Source organism: Suricata suricatta, chromosome 13 (genome assembly GCF_006229205.1).
Source record: "Suricata suricatta isolate VVHF042 chromosome 13, meerkat_22Aug2017_6uvM2_HiC, whole genome shotgun sequence".
Lineage (NCBI taxonomy): Eukaryota > Metazoa > Chordata > Mammalia > Carnivora > Herpestidae > Suricata > Suricata suricatta.
Genome location: NC_043712.1, coordinates 63102860 through 63122232, shown reverse-complemented (window position 1 = coordinate 63122232; position 19373 = coordinate 63102860). Strand labels below are relative to the sequence as shown.

At 41.3% G+C, this 19373-nt stretch overlaps 1 protein-coding gene across 1 annotated transcript in view; it reads left to right on the top strand.

The window, feature by feature from the left end:
* AOPEP (aminopeptidase O (putative)) overlaps positions 1-19373 on the top strand; it is a 333459-nt gene that overhangs the window by 240049 nt on the left and 74037 nt on the right. The window lies entirely within an intron of this gene.

Sequence of the window (19373 nt, the reverse complement as noted above, 5' to 3'; positions counted from 1 at the left end):
ATAAACGGGTCTACTTTTTTAACTGTAAATCTTATGAAATCTAAATACAGATCAAGTATTTCTGGTTAAAATGTAGCATTTGAGGTGGACTGTGAAAACACATCAGATTTATTTTATTTTATTTTTTAAAATGTTTTAAATGTTTTTTATTTATTTTTGAGAGACAGAGAGAGACAGCACTAGCAGGGGGAGGGTCAGAAAGAGAGGGAGGTACAGAATCTGAAGCAGGTGCCAGGCTCTGAGCTAGCTGTCAGCACAGAGCCCAACCCGGGGCTCGAACCCACAAACCGTGAGATCAGGACCTGAGCCAAAGTCAGACGCTCAACTGACTGAGCCACCCAGGCACCCCTGAACACATCAGATTTAGATTTAATACAAACAAATGAAGGTAAAATATCTCTTTAGTGGTTTTTAAAATATTGGTTACATGTCAAAATGATACTATTTTAGCTATATCATAACTCAATGTATATGTACCCAGTAAAATATATTATTAAAATTAATTGTAGCTGTTACATCTTACTTTTTAAATATGGCAACTAGAAAATTTTCAGTGACAAATGTGGCTTATACATATTCTTATTGAACAGTGCTGTTCTAAAGCTATTAGTTGAATTAAAATCTGAGTGCACGATGCCTTAAACCCCCCACCAAATACACGTAATTGAAAACATCTGTATTTTTGTCAAATGTATAGATAAAGATAGAGCTTGGCCAACCCATAGACGCTCTTCAATCTGCTCTGACAGCACAGATGATTGTAATCCACAGATGGGAGTGCTTATTCACAGTGGGCATCTAGAAGGGCATGCATGAACTAATTACCACTTCAGCTCTTCATTTCAACTCCCAGGCAACGTGTTTCCCGAGGTACTAGCAAGTAGCACACTGACGCCAGAGCACCTCACGGCCCATCTCTGGCTCTGTCTGCTCCGGAGGAAATGCTCAGCACATGCTAAATGGCAGAAGCACAGACCGCAGTGGCACTGATGAGGATAGAGAAGATGAGTGAGTGCCCATCACATCAAGTGTCTCGGAAATAGGCAGGACTTGCTCCTGCATCCCAGAAGTTACAACAGCAGGCCATTGTGTCGTCTTAGAAAACGCCACTTCTTTTCAAGCACATACCTACAAGGTGCCAAAGGCCACACAAGCAAATGATGGAAAAATCAAGTCTCCTAGGGAAAATGCTGAGGTCACAGATCAGGAAATTTGATAAGATGTGGTGCTTTTAGCACAGAGAAATTTGGTGGTTCATTAGGCAAATAACTTGTAAGCTTGTTTTTGCAGTTTAGGTAATAATATCAACATTATTTTAAGGCTCATTGGGATACTCAATCCCAGTGGTGTCTATAATAACTCTACATTAAAAAAATTTTAATGTTTATTTTTGAGAGAGAGAGACAGAACATGGGGGTGGGGGGCAAGAAAGAAAGGGAGACACAGAATCCAAAGCAGGCTTTAGGCTCTGAGCTGTCAGAACAGAGCCTGATGCAGGGCTGGAACTCGCAAACTGCAAGATCATGACCTGAGCAAAAGTTGGATGTTTAATCAACCTAGCCACCCAGGTTCCCCAAGAATTTTATATTTAGTAGTCATTCAAGAAAAACAGACTGATTATTTTACAAATTTTAGAGAAATTATATTTTTCAAATTATATGTGCTATGAGATCCTTAGTTTTGGGGTGTTTTTTTTTATCATTAATAGCATTTACAATTATGAGGTGTGCTTTTTGGGCTCCTAATAATTTTGCTGTCATTTTTGTCCAGTGGTTCGACTCACATTTTCTCAGTAACTAAACATCTTGTCCGGGGTACTTTGAGATGTGTTGACTAGATTCTCAGGCCTCAGTTTGGGCTGGGCTTGTGATGCGGTGTCACCACAGTTTATCAAACAAACCCCTCAGAGTGACACACTGTTCTGCAGTCACAAGAGTTTTCATTTGTAGCCTGATTTTATGCTTGGCATCTGTGCCTTCAAACTCATATTAGCTCAGACTGCCATAACAAAATCCCATCGACTGGGGGGCTTAAGCAACAGACATTTATCATCTCATGGTTTTGGAGGCTGGAAATCCAAGATCAAGGTGTGGCAGGTTTGGTTTCTCCTGAGGCCTCTTTCCTTGCTTACATGCAGCTGCCTTTATACTTTGTCCTCACAGGTGGGAGACCTTCTATGTTCATAGAGATCTCTGTCCTAATCTTCTCTTCTTATAAGGACACCAGTCAGATTAAATTAGAGCCCACTAATGTGATCTCATTTGACCTTAATCATCTCTAATACAATCACATTCTGAGGTATTAGGGGTTAGGATTTCACCATGTGAATTTTGTGGAGAAAAATTCAGCCCTTAACAATGTTTATTCCCAGTACTTCCCTGATTAGTTCCACGTTTCTTGTGAATCCCTTCAAAATGGCCAATAAATATCACTTAAGTTGACTTCACTATATTTTACTTCCCTGTGGATGTATATTTTGGGGGTCTATAGTTTTTTGGGGTCTCAAATGACATTCTGTCTTGTGGAATGAGAGAGAAAGAAATATGGGAAGGAAGGGTCTGTTCTCCTGGAGAGTATTAGGTAACTGAAGGTCTGTTCTGGGTATTGTGTGTTAGTAGGGGCATCTGCTCTGATGCTGTCTAAATACATAAGGCACCACGAGGAAACAGGAGGCATTTTCCTTTGGCGCACCATTGAAAGCTCTGTGTCCTTCCTTCTTTTCTTTCCCTTTCAAAACCCAATTTCCAGAAAGCATTTGAACCTCATTCACAAGAGTCAAAGAGGAGCCTCCAAGTGAATAATAAGGATGAAAAGTGTTTCCTCTCTCTTGAAGATTTCCTTTGTTAACTGTGTTGAAGCCTAGGCTTCTACAGAACTGTCAAGTATCCCAGGCCAGATTTGCAAGAGGAATCTTCCATGGTCTGAAATCGTACCTAGTCCAGTGCCTCTCCTCCCTGTCCTCTTTCTTCTTCCCACAAATAAAATCTGTATGGCTATCCTTTATTGATGACTCAAAGATGAGAGAACATAAGCTTTGCCCTCAACATGCTTAATAATTCAGTAGGAAGAATAGATACACAAATAACCAACCTAAGGCAGAAAGCAGTAACTTGTGAAAAATGAACTAAAGTTCAGCATTTGGTGGAAAGAGGTCATTTCCCATGTGTGGAAGCAGGGAGGGCTCAAGTACTACCTGAAGGCAATATTGAAGGACATGTAGGAGAGGTGGCCATTACAGGCAGGTGGGGAGCCACAACCAGTGTCTGGTGGTGGAAAACTGAGCATGGATGTTTCAGCAGCATTGGGTAGAATCAGATCTCGATGATGGGGCGGCGGGGCTGATGAACCAGTTTGTCGTAAGCATGATTAAGGCTCACTGGGTAGTGCCCCAGGACCAGAGGAATGGATGTAGCATCCTGGTGGAAGGGCTGAGGGAAAGCAGCCTCCCAGCCAGCCTCACTGTCACTCTGTGCTCACTCCCGGCCTCTGCCACATTCTAACCAAGGTCATTTTGTCCACAGTAATAGAAGGGTCAGTGCATTTTTTTTGTATCAATAAAAAAATATGATCAGTCAATGTATTTTTTCTTTTTAGAGAGAAAGTGCATGAAAGCAGGGGACAGGAACAGAAAGAAAGAATCTTAAGCAGGCTCCATGCTCAGTGTGGAGCCCAACAGGTGCCACAACCTGAGCTGAAATCATGAGAGTCAGATACTTAACCAACTGAGCCGCCCAGGGGCTCCTGGTGAATGCATTTTGACCACAATTTGGAGTAGTGACCTTTCCTCCTTCCATTTCCCTTGTCAGGGATGGGTTTATTGTTGCTTGCTTTGCATGGAGAGTGGGATCTGCAAAGGGCATTGATTACTTAGGCAGGACCTTGCCAGATTGCCCAGGAACTTGGATGTGATGCTGGAGAATTCCCACAAGATTCAAGAGCCACTGAGAGCCACCAGAGGCTTCCAGATGGGCAAGCAGCCTGGCTAAAAGGAAGACTCCTGGATGAAAGGACAAGCTTCTTCCTTCAATTTGAGTTCTAGGGAGTCTTGGGAAGTGAGAGTTAACAGTGAGAGGCTTTTGCCTCATGGTTATCAACTTTGAACTCTTATGTCCAGGAACTGTTCACTTATATGGATGGTTTTTAAAAGCATCATTAATGGGGCGCCTGGGTGGCTCAGCCGGTTAAGTGTCCAGCTTCGGCTCAGGTCATGATCTCACGATTCGTGGGTTGGAGCCCCGAGTCAGGCTCTGTGCTGACAGCGCAGAGCCTGGAGCCTGTCTTCAGATTCTGCATCTCCCTCTCTCTCTGACCCTCCACTGATACCTCTCTCTCTCTCTTAAAAATAAATAAAGACATTAAAAAAAATAAAAGCATCATTAAGTATTTGGATGGCCAATGGTGTCTCTCCAGAAAGCACACACAGTGGGCTAAGGGGTATCTACAGGAGAAATAAGTAGGAAGCCACGTGAATCAGGCACAGGTTCATGTAATCCAGATGACATGCCTGAATCCTCCTAAGTGATGAGGGACAACACTGAGGATATTGACCTGGACTGAGGCCTGCATCCTTAAGGATCTCAGATTGGACATTTTTTTAAAGCTGATTTATTTACTTATTTTGAGAGAGAGCATGCACACGTCTGCATAAATAGGGGAGGGGCAGAGAAAGAGAGAGAATCCCAAGCCCCCAACAAACTGTGAGATCATGACCTGAGCTGAGATCAAGGGTCGGACACTTAATCGACTGAACCACCAGGTGTCCTAGACACCTATTTTTAAAGTATACTCAGGAAGGCATATGGGAATGGCTCTCTCAGGTGGGTAAAGAGCATTTGAGAACTTGTTTCTTTAAGAAGAATAAAAATTCTGGGGGGTATCTGGGTGAGTCAGTCCATTAAGCATCTGACTTAGCTCAGGTCATGATCTCACAGTCCAGTCTGTGAGTTCAAGCCCCACATTGGGCTCTGTGCTGAGAGTTCAGAGCCCAGAGCCTGCTTTAGATTCCATGTCTCCCTCTCTCTCTGCCCCTCTCTCACTCATACTCTGTCTCTCTCTTTCTGAAAAAGAATAAAAGTTCTGAACTGGCCCCAATGGACACCGACATGCCCAGGGTGTGACACTATGGAGAAAAAAAACGGTATTTTCTTGCCTTTTGAATCAGGAGGAAAAGGAAGCAGGAGCCACTAGCTTTGAAAAGTCTACTTGGCTCCATCCAGGTGATAGAAACAGTTGGTAGTGGCCTGTGCACACACATGGTTTTTAATAAAGAGTTAAGTATGGGTATTTTCTAGAACCATAGCTTTGTAGGCTTGGGTTAGAGATTCTCAGGTCCATGTAACCCAGTCATGTTATCAGAATTGTCCAGGAAGCTGTTTGAAACTACAGACTCCGGACTCACCCTTTTCCCAGTGAATGAATGTTCTCCATAAGTAGGGCTGAGACCAACTCATAGAATCCATAATTAGGTCATATTCTGGAAGGTATTTAATCAAAAGAAGTTTTCTTATTCACTAAGTATAATCTAAGCTCTTAGAATTCTTTAGTTTTACATTCCTCCTGAGCAATCCAGTTATTTGACTGTATGGTTTGGTTTATTCATTCAACCAATATGCCACGCATCATGCTAGACAGTGGGCTTATGGAGCGGAAGGGACGCAGCTCCACCAACCATTTTTCCAGATGTGCACAAGGAGCCTCTGCCCTGAGTTTGAGACCTGAGAGGAATCAAAGAGGTTGACTTTTCTGCCACATTCAGCTAGGGGACTAAGTCCACTGGAAGACCGCATGCCTGGAGACAGTGGACCCATTGGGTCACAAGTCAGCCAGCTCATGTGCAAGGGAGCCAGCGTGATTGGCCTCAAGGTGCAAAGTCTGGTAGTCCATGTTTGGACATATGAGTGTTACCTGTTTTTCAGGCTCATACGTATTGTGCACCCACCAGACAGATTCCCATCAGTGAGGACATTGTGGCAATCATAAAGAGTGATACCACTTAACAGGACTTCATTGTAATGGTGGTTTATCTTTTTCATAGAGAGAAATCTCTGGAAAGAAGGAGCAATGTAAACTCAAAGAATTAGGACAAAGCTATCAGCTTCAGGTTGTAAACCTTTAAGTGAATAGAAAAACATTTGATTCTATTTTTAAAGAACTGCTCCTAGTCTGTTTTATTAGCCTGAAGGCATATTATGGTAGAGTCTTTAGCAAAGGCTGATTATTCTACATTTGCATTGCGCTCTTCCCACGTCTGGGGAAAGCCCTGAGACCCAGTAGGGTGGTGAGTTGTACACACGGGTGGGTGCATGCACACACACACACACAGGGCCCCTTGGCACTTTGACATTGCACAACATTGTTGTACATACTGATGTTCAGCTCTGCATCCCATGCCTCTGACAGCAGCTACGATGCTGACCCTCCATGATCCTCACAGAGACTTCTACTAGCACCTGCCACCAGAGCACCTGCTGGTGAGGAAAGTTATTAGGAACACTTGGTTGATTTTAGACCACAAGCCTTTTTTCCCTTCTTTTTTCTGGATAAATACTATGTCGTACAAAATAGATGTATATTTACTAGGTGCATATGTGATCCTTGGGTCTGACCTCTATTGCTTCATAGTTAAATATTAGTCTTTTCTGGTGTTGTACAGCCTTCAGTCTGCTTCAGAATCCTAGGCAGGAGCAAGTCTTGGTGAGGAGCTCATTTTTTTTTATCCCATGGGGAGCTGCACCCCAGGGTGGTGGGCTGATCTGCCCAAGCTGATAGCTCTCGTAGATGACAGAGCCACAGCTCAACTCTAGGACCCTCAGTCCTCTGTCCATCCAACTATATTTTGTTTTTAGCAGGGTTACTTTTTTTTTTTTAATTTTTTAAAAATGTTTTATTTATTTTTGATACAGAGAGAGAGACAGAGCATGAGCCGGGGAAGGGCAGAGAGAATGAGACACAGAACTGAAGCAGGCTCCAGGCTCTGAACTAGCTGTCAGCACAGAGCCTGATGCGGGGCTTGAACCCACGGACGTGAGATCTGACCTGAGCTGAAGCCGGAGACTTAACCGACTGAGCCACCCAGGCGCCCCTAGCAGGGTTACTTTTAATCCAAATCAGCTTGATGCCATCCTTGCCTTCATTTTTACAAGACTTATGAAGAGATAATAAATGAATACAGCAGGGAGCTCTGAGCAGTGATGATTTTTAATGTAATTAATGACTGCTCTTTTTCGTGAATCTGTTCTTTATTCTTTAGTGGGCAAAAATGTGCCTTGTGCATGCAGTAATATGAACCTCACTTTCCAGGGCTTTTCATAAATATGTGTCATGGTGTACACCTCCTTCTTCCAGTGGATGTTTCTAAATGGTAACCCTGTGTATCTGTTTTGCATGGGAAATTCTGGGCTTTATTGCATTGAAGAGTCAGTATCTTTTTTGATATGAATAAATATGAGTGTGTGTAGAGATGAGTTTAAGTCTTTGCCTTCAGAAAGAAATAGCTATATCCTCCCTTGAGATGGCAACTAAATTAGGTAATAAATATCAGGTCACCAAAATAACAAATGAGAAAAAGCAATTGGTTGAACAAGAATTTGTGTTTATGTACCTTCTAAAGCATGTAAGGGATGTATCCTTTATCTTCTTATTTGCATTCAAAAGCAAATTCCAACTAAAGTCCCTGGCTTTTGCCCTCATTTTGTCCCCTCTACTGGCCCAGAGCAGGAGAGCATTGGGAGGCATGGCCTGATGGTGACCCACCAGCAAGTATATCACAGGCCAGAATAGCAGTTCGTGATTGTCAAACTGCCCAAATCTGAATACGTGTTTAAAACAGGGCAGCATGAATGTCACACACATATCTCTGTATGACAGTTGTCTGTGATTTACTGGCGCTTGGTCCTTCCAGGTTGGTCCTCCAGCTTGGGACTTCACATGCTCAGTGTTTCTGCTGCTGATCCTGTCTATTTATAACTGCTACCCCATATCTAAGTGAGGTCCAGACAATTTGATGCGTAAAATGCCAGGTTGCATTATTTTGAGGTTAAAGAGCAGCCTCTGGGTGGAGAGGAGAGTCATTTGTGTCGTATCTAATTTGCTGTTTTCACAAAGCATGCTGCAGTGAACTTTTATTCTGCCAACTTAATCCTACATGGGATGCAACTGATACATTAGATGCAGCTTTGCAAGCAATCCTGTACTGCACTAAGCTGTGTGACCTTGAGTGAACCACTCGCCTTCTCTGAGCCCTTCCTGCTTCTTTGGGGAATGGGGAGCACTGGCCTGGGTGAAGACCAGAGCGATATTTTTACTATATGCTGTGCTCAGTAGCTGGCTGAGGTATGAGCTCCAGATGAGACAGGTGGCCTCTGTGAGAAGCCAAGTTGGGATTTACTTTTCCTCCAAGTGTCTTCCTTTCTTACCTGGGAATCTGTGGAATTGCCCACAGACTGGAAATTTGCCCTTAGTTTGGAGTGGTATTGGGAGAGTTTTTGTATGTTTCCTCCTGAGTGGTGTTTTACAAAGGTATACTCTCAAGAAACCTTGTGTGTTCATCTCTTTGCTCTTCAGCTGGAAAATTGCTATTTGAAAAGATTATTAGGAGAAATTATAGGTAATAATCAATCTGCAAGAGCGTTTAGGATAGTTGATCATTGAAGAATAGGCATTTGCTTCTATTGCAAATCAGTTATTCACAGACCTGTTTGGCCAGCAGGAGATGAAAAAAAAAATTTGCTAGCGTTGTCGAAGTCTTGAAATGCTACAGATCAATGAAAGGTGCACGTGAGTTTTACCTTAGACAGTGGCAACTATTATTTCTAGGACACATTTTGAGCCATAAAAATAAGTATTCATTTATGTCTGTTGTCCAGATGACCTTGGGGGGAAGAACGTCCAGCAAGTTCTAGGAGGGGAAGACACTGGGGCCAAATGGTCCAGAAGGAGCATCTCATTTTTTATGCTGCTTTTATATTTAAGTCTATAGATTATTTACTGCTTTTAAAAATAAAACCAAGCAGAGCCAGTAATGAAATGTTTATGAGAAATTGCTACAGTGATCTCTGAGCTTGTAGCAGAATGTTGCAATGTTCCTTATATTGACAAAGTAGAACCTATATGGCATTGAGCTATATAATAAGAAATGATCAAACCCAGATGCTTTCCTAAAATTATATTTTCAGTGCATTTATGTCTGTTACAAAGTGTGCTACATGCTAAAAATATTTTCCTTTGTAGGCTAAGGGAATTTCAAACCTCATAGAGGGCTACATAGATCAGATGGTTTTTCTTAAAGAGCATTAAGGGCATCCTGGTTGTTATTAGCCCCGACCTTGCAATATGACATTATTTATGCCAAGAAGCTTCACAATTCACTTCTTAATTTCAGCAACTTTATTGGCATGAAAACGCATGGAAGGGAGGCCAGAATCAATACATCAGACTTGGGGACTAAGATTCCAGTGCAACAAGTGATACTGGATTGGACTGGAGTGAGGCGAGGTCGTCTTCCATGTCCGGCAGCTCCTCTGGCCTTTCCTCCAGGGTCTTCATCTCCGTTTCTCTGTATTCTCTTCCTGTTTCTTCAGTTGTGTGTGCGGTCACTTTTCATATTCCATGTGGCCAGGCAAAGATACATTTTCTTTAGGACTCTTTTTGGTTATACTTATTAGAAAGTTGGCTTCTCCAGAGTTCTCACTGAGTGTCTCCCCCTCAAATTGTATTTCTTCATCACTGTCATTGATTTTGTAACAGAGAGATGTCTGCCTGGGTTATGTATAAATGCCTCTAGTGAATTAAACTGTAATGGAGGTGCCTGGGTGACTCACTTGGTTAAGTGTCTGGCTCTTGATTTCAGCTCAGGTAATGATCTCCCAGTTTGTGAGATGGAATCCTGTGTCAGACTCTGTGCTAACTTAAGTGCCAAGCCTGGTTGGGATATTCCCTCTCTCTTCACCCCTCCCCTGCTCAAATTCTTGCTCTCAAAATAAGCAAGTAAATAAACATTTAAAAAACTGTAAATGGGTAAATCCAAGAACATGTATGTTAGATAGCTCTGTATAGAATTGTATTTATTAATTTAGTCTTTCTTTCTTCTTAATTATTACATTGGTTTTAATGCATGTACTACTATTAGGATTTTAGATGTTTTTGTATCTAGCACCTGGTCATATTGGTACCTTCAGAGAACAATGTAGAAATATCAAATTTCATCTTATGATATTCTTAGAACAGTGGGCTTATTGTTTTGAGTGAGATGGGACCAGAAACAGAATGATCTCCTTTATAATAAGGCATATGAGAAAGAGAACCTGCTTCCTCATGCCCACCAGTCCTTCGGGAAGGGATGGGCACTTGTTGGGTGTAGCTCAGCTATGCAATACCACCGTAGGCTCCATCAATGGCATCACATCTGTGTGGTGGGCAGGCGAGGCTTTTTATTATGATGTCAAAACTCATTGATTTGAGACCTTAGGAAGTTTACTTAGGTTCAAAATATCAGACAGGCTGTTGTTCCGGGGCTAGGGGGTGGGAGGAAGAGGAAGGGAATTAGCATCTACCGGCATCTTTGCGCCTCTTGCTTTATGTGGTATCTCATTTCATCCTCAGCTTTGTAAGACAGATAGCATAATCTAGGTTACAGACCTGTAGTGGTTATGTGACATGCCCAAGGTTACACAGCTTCTTGCTGGCAAGGATGGAGGTAGCTGAGGTCCAAGTTCTGAACTGTATATTTCTTATTACGTGGCTTTGTACAGAGATTGTTAAGTCACATTCATAAGACAGCACTTCAAAACAACAGCAGCATATCTAGTTGTACATTAGCATGGTTTCCAATGCTCTTGGACCTCAGAGAGCAAGATAGTGAGATAAGAAATGCTCAAATAGAAGGCAAAGCTAAAGCAGATCTCAGTATTTATAGTATAAATTGAAATCCGTAATTGTAAAAACAGAAATGACCAGCAGATTGTTAGGTTTAAGAGAGTCTGACACACCTAATATTAATATGAATATAAATTCACTGGGTAGATTTTTGAATTCTTCATATTAGGTGCTTATAATGAGTCTAATAAAGCTTTAATATTCTCTGTGGTTCTTTTTCATCTACCACTGAGCACAAAAGCTATGTTATATGCAGAATGGCTGGTTAATCCCTAGTAGAGAGAAGTTATGTTTGGTATCTAAAGAACAATGAGAGTTTGCTGCTTGGCTGATCAATGCTGGATCAAGTTCACATTCCCTGGCTCCTACTCTCCCACCTACACTGGCAAGGGGGGGTGGAAGCCGAGCAAAGGAGGGAGGGTGGGTCCTTTTTTCACAGAGAAAGAGACGTGAGCTTGGGCTTTCCTAATATGGACACAGCTGAGCCTGTGTAGCATTAAACATTGATTTAATCCACTGCTAGAGGAAACATCCTACAAAAAGTGAAGAGATTAGCAGCCAGTTAATTCCAGCCCTTCCCGTTGTTTTCCTGGAACACCTCTTCTATGGATCTAAATGTTTGGTGTACAAACAGTCTGGAAAATAGCTTTCTCTCATATATTATTTATATTTGGGACAGCCACCCTACCACTCCCCCTGTGATGGATTTTACTTGTGTGTGTGTGTGTGTGTGTGTGTGTGTGTGTGTGTGTATGTGTGTATGTGTGTGTGTATGATTTAGGCCCATTGTGCTTGTTTGCAAATTGTGATTTCTTTGGGTTCTCTTGGGAGGCCAGATGACAGGCAAGCCAGTCTGAGTGCCAGTGCTTTTAAAAATAGACAGGGTAGGGCCCCAGACTCCCAATGCATAGCCTCCTTTGAAGGTACCACGAAGCACAGGCACTCCCAGTGCAAATACTTACAGATATGACACCCACTCCATCTTATGGAATAACCAAGGGGACCTAGGTATGAGCGTTTGCTTTTTAAGCTACTGAAATGTTGACATTTATGTTTGTGATTTTCAAAAATAGTAACTGGTATCTTCTGTAAGGCATTTTGCCAGAGTAGTTTTCCTATAGTATGATTGTAATGTGTTTTTCTAAATAAGAAAGCCCATTTGGTAAGAGCATGGTGTCCAACACTAAGGAAGATCAACCTAGGTTGCTTCCTGTGCAGAACAGTAGCTTTTGCACTAACAAAGGGTCTTTTCCATTGGTTCACGCTGACCCTTAATCGTGGTCAGCAGTCTTCCAAATGCAAGACATTTGTTTCCGTGGAATAGGTGGCAACCATCGACATAATTAGAACAATGTCTACAGGGGATGAGTGGGAAATAACCACCTCAAATATATAGCTTTCCAGGTTCCCTGAAAGTCAAGGATGTGTGCTATGTTCACTCAGGATCCAGAATTGTATTAACCCCAAACCTGGAAAAAAACTGTAAAAAGTCAAATATCCATCCATTCTTGCCTCCCTTCTGGTAGGGTTGAGATCTTCCATTTCTTTTAAATATTTTGTGCATGCATGTACTTAACTAATCCTGTTGAGACGTTCATCCTATGTGTAAACTATAGGAAATGCTATGCTGAGACAGGCCTACAGCATTGTGTCTGCTGACTACCCAGAGACTTATTGAAATAGAACTTAATAGATAGCTGTCCTCTGTAGCACTGACCTTGAAATTTAGATGTCTTCCAAACATCTGGAATTTCTAAATAGTAACTTGTTAGAGATAGGTCATCATTAAAATGATCTAAACCAGGAGTTCTCAACACTGGCAGTACAGTGGAATCATGGGAGGAGGGATGGGGAAGGCTTTAAAAATGACTGATGCCAGGGTCCCACTCTCAGAATGTGAATTTAAGTGGTCTGGAGTGCCACCTGGGCTTTGGGATTTGTAAAACCTCCTGGTGATTCTAATAAGCAGTCAGGGGACCCACTGATCTAAAGCCACCCCTAAATATATTATATTATATTTCACCTGTGAAACTCTTTAAGATCAGACTGTCCATGAATGTTAAGCTTCTGTAAAGAGTTTCAGTCATACAGGTGTTGAAGGGGTATACAATATCCGTTTTCTGAAATGGCTGTTTCAATAGATTTTTATGGTATGGGATAATTTTTTATGGGCTGTGTTTTGATCTGACGTTGATCTGATCCACAAAGTAAGCGACTATTTTAAAGTGAGACAGTCATGGTAGATGTTCCCTAAGCTTTCATGCTAGAGTAGAAAGAGTACTACATTTATAGCCAGGAGATTTAATGGCCACGCAATATTAAGTACTAAATATAGGAAAATTTGGGGCACCTGGCTGGCTCAGACAAACAGAATAGTCTACATGCAGAAGCACTTTGCAAGCCTTACAAAATTGACCAGTCTGGTTCTTTCTACCAGTTTTGAGTTTCTGCTGTCTCTGATATATGTAGCAGTTCAGTACTTTTTGTATCTTTAAAAAAAATATTTTGTATGTTTTTTATTTATTTTTGAGAGACAGAGAGAGACAGCATGAGCAGGGGAGGGTCAGAGAGAGAGGGAGACACAGAATCCAAAAACAGCTCTCTAAGCTCTGAGCTGTCAGCACAGAGTCTGACGCGGGGCTCGAACCCATGAACCATGAGATCATGACCTGAGCTGAAGTCAGACACTTAACCAACTGAGCCACCCCTTTATGTATCTTAAGATCTCCTCTCCAGCTTCTAGTGATGTTGTGTTCTTGGTCCTAACAGTCTGGAATTTGATAAGTAACAACTGCCTCCTCTTGTTATCACATCTTAGACCTCACACGACTGATACATGGTAGAGCCTGGATTCAGACCTGGCAGGCTGTCTGCGTGCTCCTTCTTCCGTGCCTTGTCACTGCCTGGTCACATGAGTGTCCAGAGGTCAATCTAGTGTTTGTTATGTGGCCCTCAGTATGTTTGTTAAGTGACTAACCTGTCCATATGTCCAGTTTACATTCTTCTGGAGGTCAAAGCCTATTTCTTCTGGTTTTGACATCAAAAAAGATAAAATACTTGGTTGGCTAACATTTTTATAGTAGTTCGGTGTGATATTTGTACAGCATTGTATTTACTTTTGTTTTAGATTTTAACAGTTCTTTTCCTTGAATTTTATGAGTAGAGTATAATCATACGTCTTTACCTTCTGTGCTTCACTTCTAAGTGTTTTTAACGGAAAGAATGATTAGAACCATAACATTTTTTCCAGACCCCCTTCCTCTCCCAAAAAAGAAAAAGAAAATGAAAGAAAGAAAAAATAAACCCAGAATATTTTATTTTTTCATACTCCTCCTTGCTGAAAACGGAGTTAAGACAGCTTCCAAAGCAAAATACAGCATGATAAAAATAAATTAAAATATGAAAAATGAAGCAATGTGAAAGTAATGGCAGGAAAATAAGATGGGGCCAGGAATTAAATTAGCATACAGTATGCACTCCCTGAAGTTCCTATGCTTGGTTTAATGTAAGGTCACAGAATTTTCTAGAAGAGGGAAAAGGGATCAATTTGCAGTGTTCAAGAGGTAAAACAAACCAGGTGCCTCAGTCCAGATTTTCCTGATGTTGATACCAGGGAGAAGTTTTTCCTATGGGTCCTCTCAGAAAATTACTCTTTAATGTAATAAACAATCCTCTGAAACCATCCTTACGGTAAACATTGTGATGGATTTTATGGGGCTGTTTCTTATAATGCGCCTCAATAAAGGTTGATGGCTTTTTACCAGAACATAATGCGATAAAAGGAATTTCACAGAGCACCAGTGAGCTGTAGTCCTGTGCCAGCTGTATGGTGGTCTGCTCTAATCCAAAAGGATCTTAGAGTATCTAGGGTAGGTTTGGGCAATCAGAAAAATCTGTAAACCCTCTGACAATTGATGTGTGTGTGGGAAGTGAGTAGGGGACTGTGCACGATTGTAGGGGTATTTTTTTTCCTACGGAGCCAAAAGCTGATAGATTCACAGAGCAGATTTACAAATGCAAGAACTGAGCATGTCCCCTCAGGCAAGTTCTGTAAAAGGTTCTTGAGTAACAAACAGTTTAGGGTTATGACAGCTGAAAGCAGAGGTTCTCTGAGCCACTTCACTGCAGAACAAATGTGGGCAGGATTTCCTTTTTTCGAAAACCATGCTTTCTAAGGATTCCACTAAGAGTCCATTGGGCAGGGCCAAGATCCTCTTGAGAGAGAAGAATTAGGTATTCATTTTAACACGACACAAAATGGACAATAATAGAAATTATAGCTTTTCTAAAAATCAAACAAAAGATATCAAAAAGGAATGTTACATTCTAAAGTGGTAGAGCAAAGTTTAAAAACATAGACATTTGAGAACTTTGACCCGAATCAAGATTACTTCCTTGTTAGTATTTGTAACTTAAACTAGCCTTGATTTTATTTTCAGTTTTGTTAGATGCTTACTTTTTCATTTACCCTCAATATATATTGGCTATAGAGCCCTTCTGAAACCAGCAAAAGCTTCTGGACCTCGATACATTGTTTGGTATTAAAAGGTCTTTTGACTTCTTACAGTGGATAGTTTTTCCTCTACTGTGCCCACGGGAGTGTAATTTGCCATCTGAGGCTGTTTGAACTAATTAAAGGGCTCTCCCCTTGTCTGCCCTTTTCGGCCTTCTAGGTGACGATGAAGGCATGCTGCTGCTTCTCATTCCTCTGGACTCATGAAACAGAAGCACATGTCCATCCTAACAATATGAGATTGCTATCACCATCATATTCCAGTGAAAGGAGTCATTTCCTCTTCACTAACGAGAGAGAGAGAGAGAGAGAGAAAGGGAGAGAGAGAGAGAGAACAGAGAAAGAGAGAGAAAAGAGAAAGAGAGAGAGAGAGAGAGAGAGAGAGAGGGAAACAGACTACTCCAAAAGTAGTCTCCAGCCACTAGATTGAGTAATGCTTTTATTCTAAAGCAATGGCATTTTCCTCAGCCTCTGAAATTGTCTTCGGCTATTATAAACTGCATTGACAAGAAAGTTTCGTAGAACAACTTCCTTTCAAAACTTGCATCTCTACTAGACAAAACATATTTCAAAACATAATTCAAATAGAAAACATCTGTTTTTAAAAGATAGCTGTAAAGTGCTTTCACCACTTTCTTAAAGATAGTTATTAGACTATCCATCCCTGACTACAGAATTCCAATTTTAAAAAAGCAGTCTTCCTCCAGTTTCTCCACACCCTGCCTTTGTTAGGGTCAGCCCGTGAAGGAAGGGAGATTTAGGTGGGCAAAAGGAGAAATGTGTTGAGGTTATATTGAATACAATAAAAAAAGAATTAAAATTTTCCTGATAATATGGTTCCAATAATTTTGAAATATGTTACTGTTTTATTCTAGATTAAATTCCGCTCCTAGCACCATTTTGGAATACAATTTTTATGATTAATATTAGGGAATTAGGAATCTTTCTTTCTCATTTATATTTATATTTTATTTTTGTTTTTCTGTTCTTTTCTTTTTAAAGTCATTTTAGAAATACCTTGGCAATGAATTGATGTCCTGTGGTCTTTCTCTTTTAAAAATGCACAATTTTGTGCTATTTACAAAAGAAGGTATTTTAGTGGAAAAACAAACAGGAGTTAATTAGAAAGATCTTCATCTTGAGATTCTTCCCCTTGAAATTTCATAAGCTATTCATCCAGTCATTTGTTCCTATGTCTTCCATTCACTTACTTAACATATTTATTTCACATCTACTATGTGTCAGAAGTGTTTTTATTGACTGCACAAAAATCAACAACAAAAGAGACAGGATCTTTTTCTTCCTGGACTTTATTTATTTTTTTTCTCCCTAGACTTTAAAGGCCAGTTGAGGAGACAGACATTCAACAAATTAATAAAAAAATAGCTCTAATAGAATGTACAACACAGAGGAACCCTCATGTAAACCATGGACTTAAGTTAATAATGATGTATCAAGTATTGGTTCATGAACTGTAACAAATGCAGCACAGAATACAAGATGTTAGTAACAGAGAAAACTGTGTGTTATGTTGGCATATGGGAACTCTGTTTTCTGCATAAATTTTTGTTAACTGCTCTAAAAAATAAAGTCTCTTAATTAAAAATTTTAAAAAATTTTATAACTCTAAAAGATAAGCAATTTAACAGGATGCTATTGGAATAGTGGGAGTGACATAATTTGGATTGGGGAATAAGGAAAGACCTTTCTGAAGTTGTTGTTTAAGGCCAGAACTAGAGAATAAGTAGGAGCTAGGCAGGCAGAGGAGAGAAAGAAGTACATTCTTGGTAAAGCGAAGTGGTATCATTTGAACTACCTTTGGAAATCTTATTCTGGCTTCTCAGTAGAGGATAGATCATGGGTGTGGGTGTGAGGATGTATAAGTACAAAGGAGGCAAGGTAGGAAGAACTTAGAACCGACCATAGCTTTTGTACCTACTCAAAGTAATAGTAGTAGAGCAGAATGAGAGAAGGATTCTTTCCTTTGCTTCCTAATGCCAGAAGCCATTAAGTCATCCGTGAGCCACAGGCTAGGAAAAAGGAGACTGTTAACTGGCAGCAAGACTGTGTTCCCAGGTTTCCATCCCTAAGATCTTTTCAGCAGCTCAGTGGGATTTTTAGAATGAGAAACAATCGTGTATGTGTGTGTGTGTGTGTGTGTGTGTGTGTGTGTGTGTGTGTGTATTTGAGACTACAATCAGATGAGAATTATAAGGGAAAACAAGCCTTCAAGTACTAACTATCCAGCTGTAATAAAAGATTTTCATAGAAATCTGTATAGGATTTAATTTTCAGTAGTTATCCATTCTTGCTCCTAGATTGTTGGAATTTATTTTGGTTTTTGTTTCTTTTAAGGCTACATGTCAAAAAATTGTTGGTAAGTCAACATAAAAGATACTTAAGGAAGGTCCACTTAGGCAGGGTGCTGTTGAATGACTTATATCAGAGTTCTCAGGGATAGTGAATTCCCAAGGAGAACAATTTTAGTGAGTAAAGGGAAGTGTCTACCAGTAATAGATTTCTGTTGATTCTGGAACTGTAATTAGCATCGTGGAAGCTCAAATAGTTCACGGTTTTATTTCCAGTTAAAATTAAGCAGTTCTGAGCGCACATAATCCACTTCATCATTTGTAACTTTTACCTGCCTATGAGTAAGGGCACTGGAGATCTGTTAAGACATTCACTATTTTTATGCATTTCTTTTACAGTGAAAAATCGTATATGATAGTTGTACATTATGTAAGATTCGATACCACTTTGAAAAATCTTTACCAAATGAGCATGCATTTCATAGCACTTAGCTAATAATGATTAAAAAAATGGCTAACATGCCTATCTAGCTTTATAGAGTGACTTTTTTTTTCTTGGTATTCCTGGAAGCACAAACACTTAAGTCAAGAATCCCCCATTTGAGCAGACCTGTTGTTTATTTTAGGACATATAAAGTGCACCATCAGTGTAATTTTAAGTAGTCCAGTTATGAATATGGGATGAAGGGATAAAATAAAGTTTTCCACTCTGATGTCTCCATTAAGAAGCTCCTCTTTGTGTAAAATACTCCGTGGCAAAGTTGCTTCTATTTAAAGTAGTGAGTTTGATCTTGGCTTTGATCTAAAGCTTTTGATCTTGAAAGAAGGATGGAGTAGCAATAAAGAGAGGGCAAGGCAGATTTTCTTTAAAGAAATGCGATAAAGTTAAAGGGATGGTCAAGATCAACAAACAGAAGTGCTACCCGACTCTTCTCCCCAAGCGCTCACCCCCATTCTGGTTCAGCCAATTTCTGATGCGGATGGGAAGAAAGTCTTTTGAGGGTCGGCGGAAAAACTTGGAGAATCGCAGACTTTTACAAACTAAGGGGGAACTATCCCTCTAATAAGGAAGAAATTATGTCCCCTTTTAAATTCTCCCCCAGTCACTGGGGCGGCGGCGGGGCGGGGGGGGGTGGTCCACGGGCAGAGCGTGTGCGGCGCACACTGCGCTTAACCGGAGGGTGCAGGCTCTGTCGTAGCGCGGGCGGTGCGCAGGGCTCGGCTTTTACGCGCTCCCGGTTTCTTCCCGGGGAGGTCACCTGCCACAGCCCTGGACTCCGGAGGGGCCACTGAAAAACGTCTACTTAATGGCGTCTAATCCATTCCCGGAAAAAAGTCAACTAGGAAAGTTCTTTTCTGCTCCGCGAAGGCCATCTGGACACTTAGGTTTCTGACCCAAGAAGCGAGTTGGCCTGGCCGCGGAGGTGGGGGCACTTCTCAAGCTAAGCCCTTTCGCCTGCGGCCGGGCCTCGCTCCGGCTCGCTCTGCGACCGAGAAAACCTTTCGCGGGTCCCCAGGGGCTCACGGGGATGGGGGCTGGAAAGGTAACGCGCGCGCGCCGGGGTCGGTCCGTGCGTGGGAGGACACGGGAGCGCGGGCGCGGGCGGGACTCGGGAAGAGGAAGAAAGATGTTCGCAAAGAGAACAATAAAATAGGGGCGCGCCGGCGGGGGCGGGGGC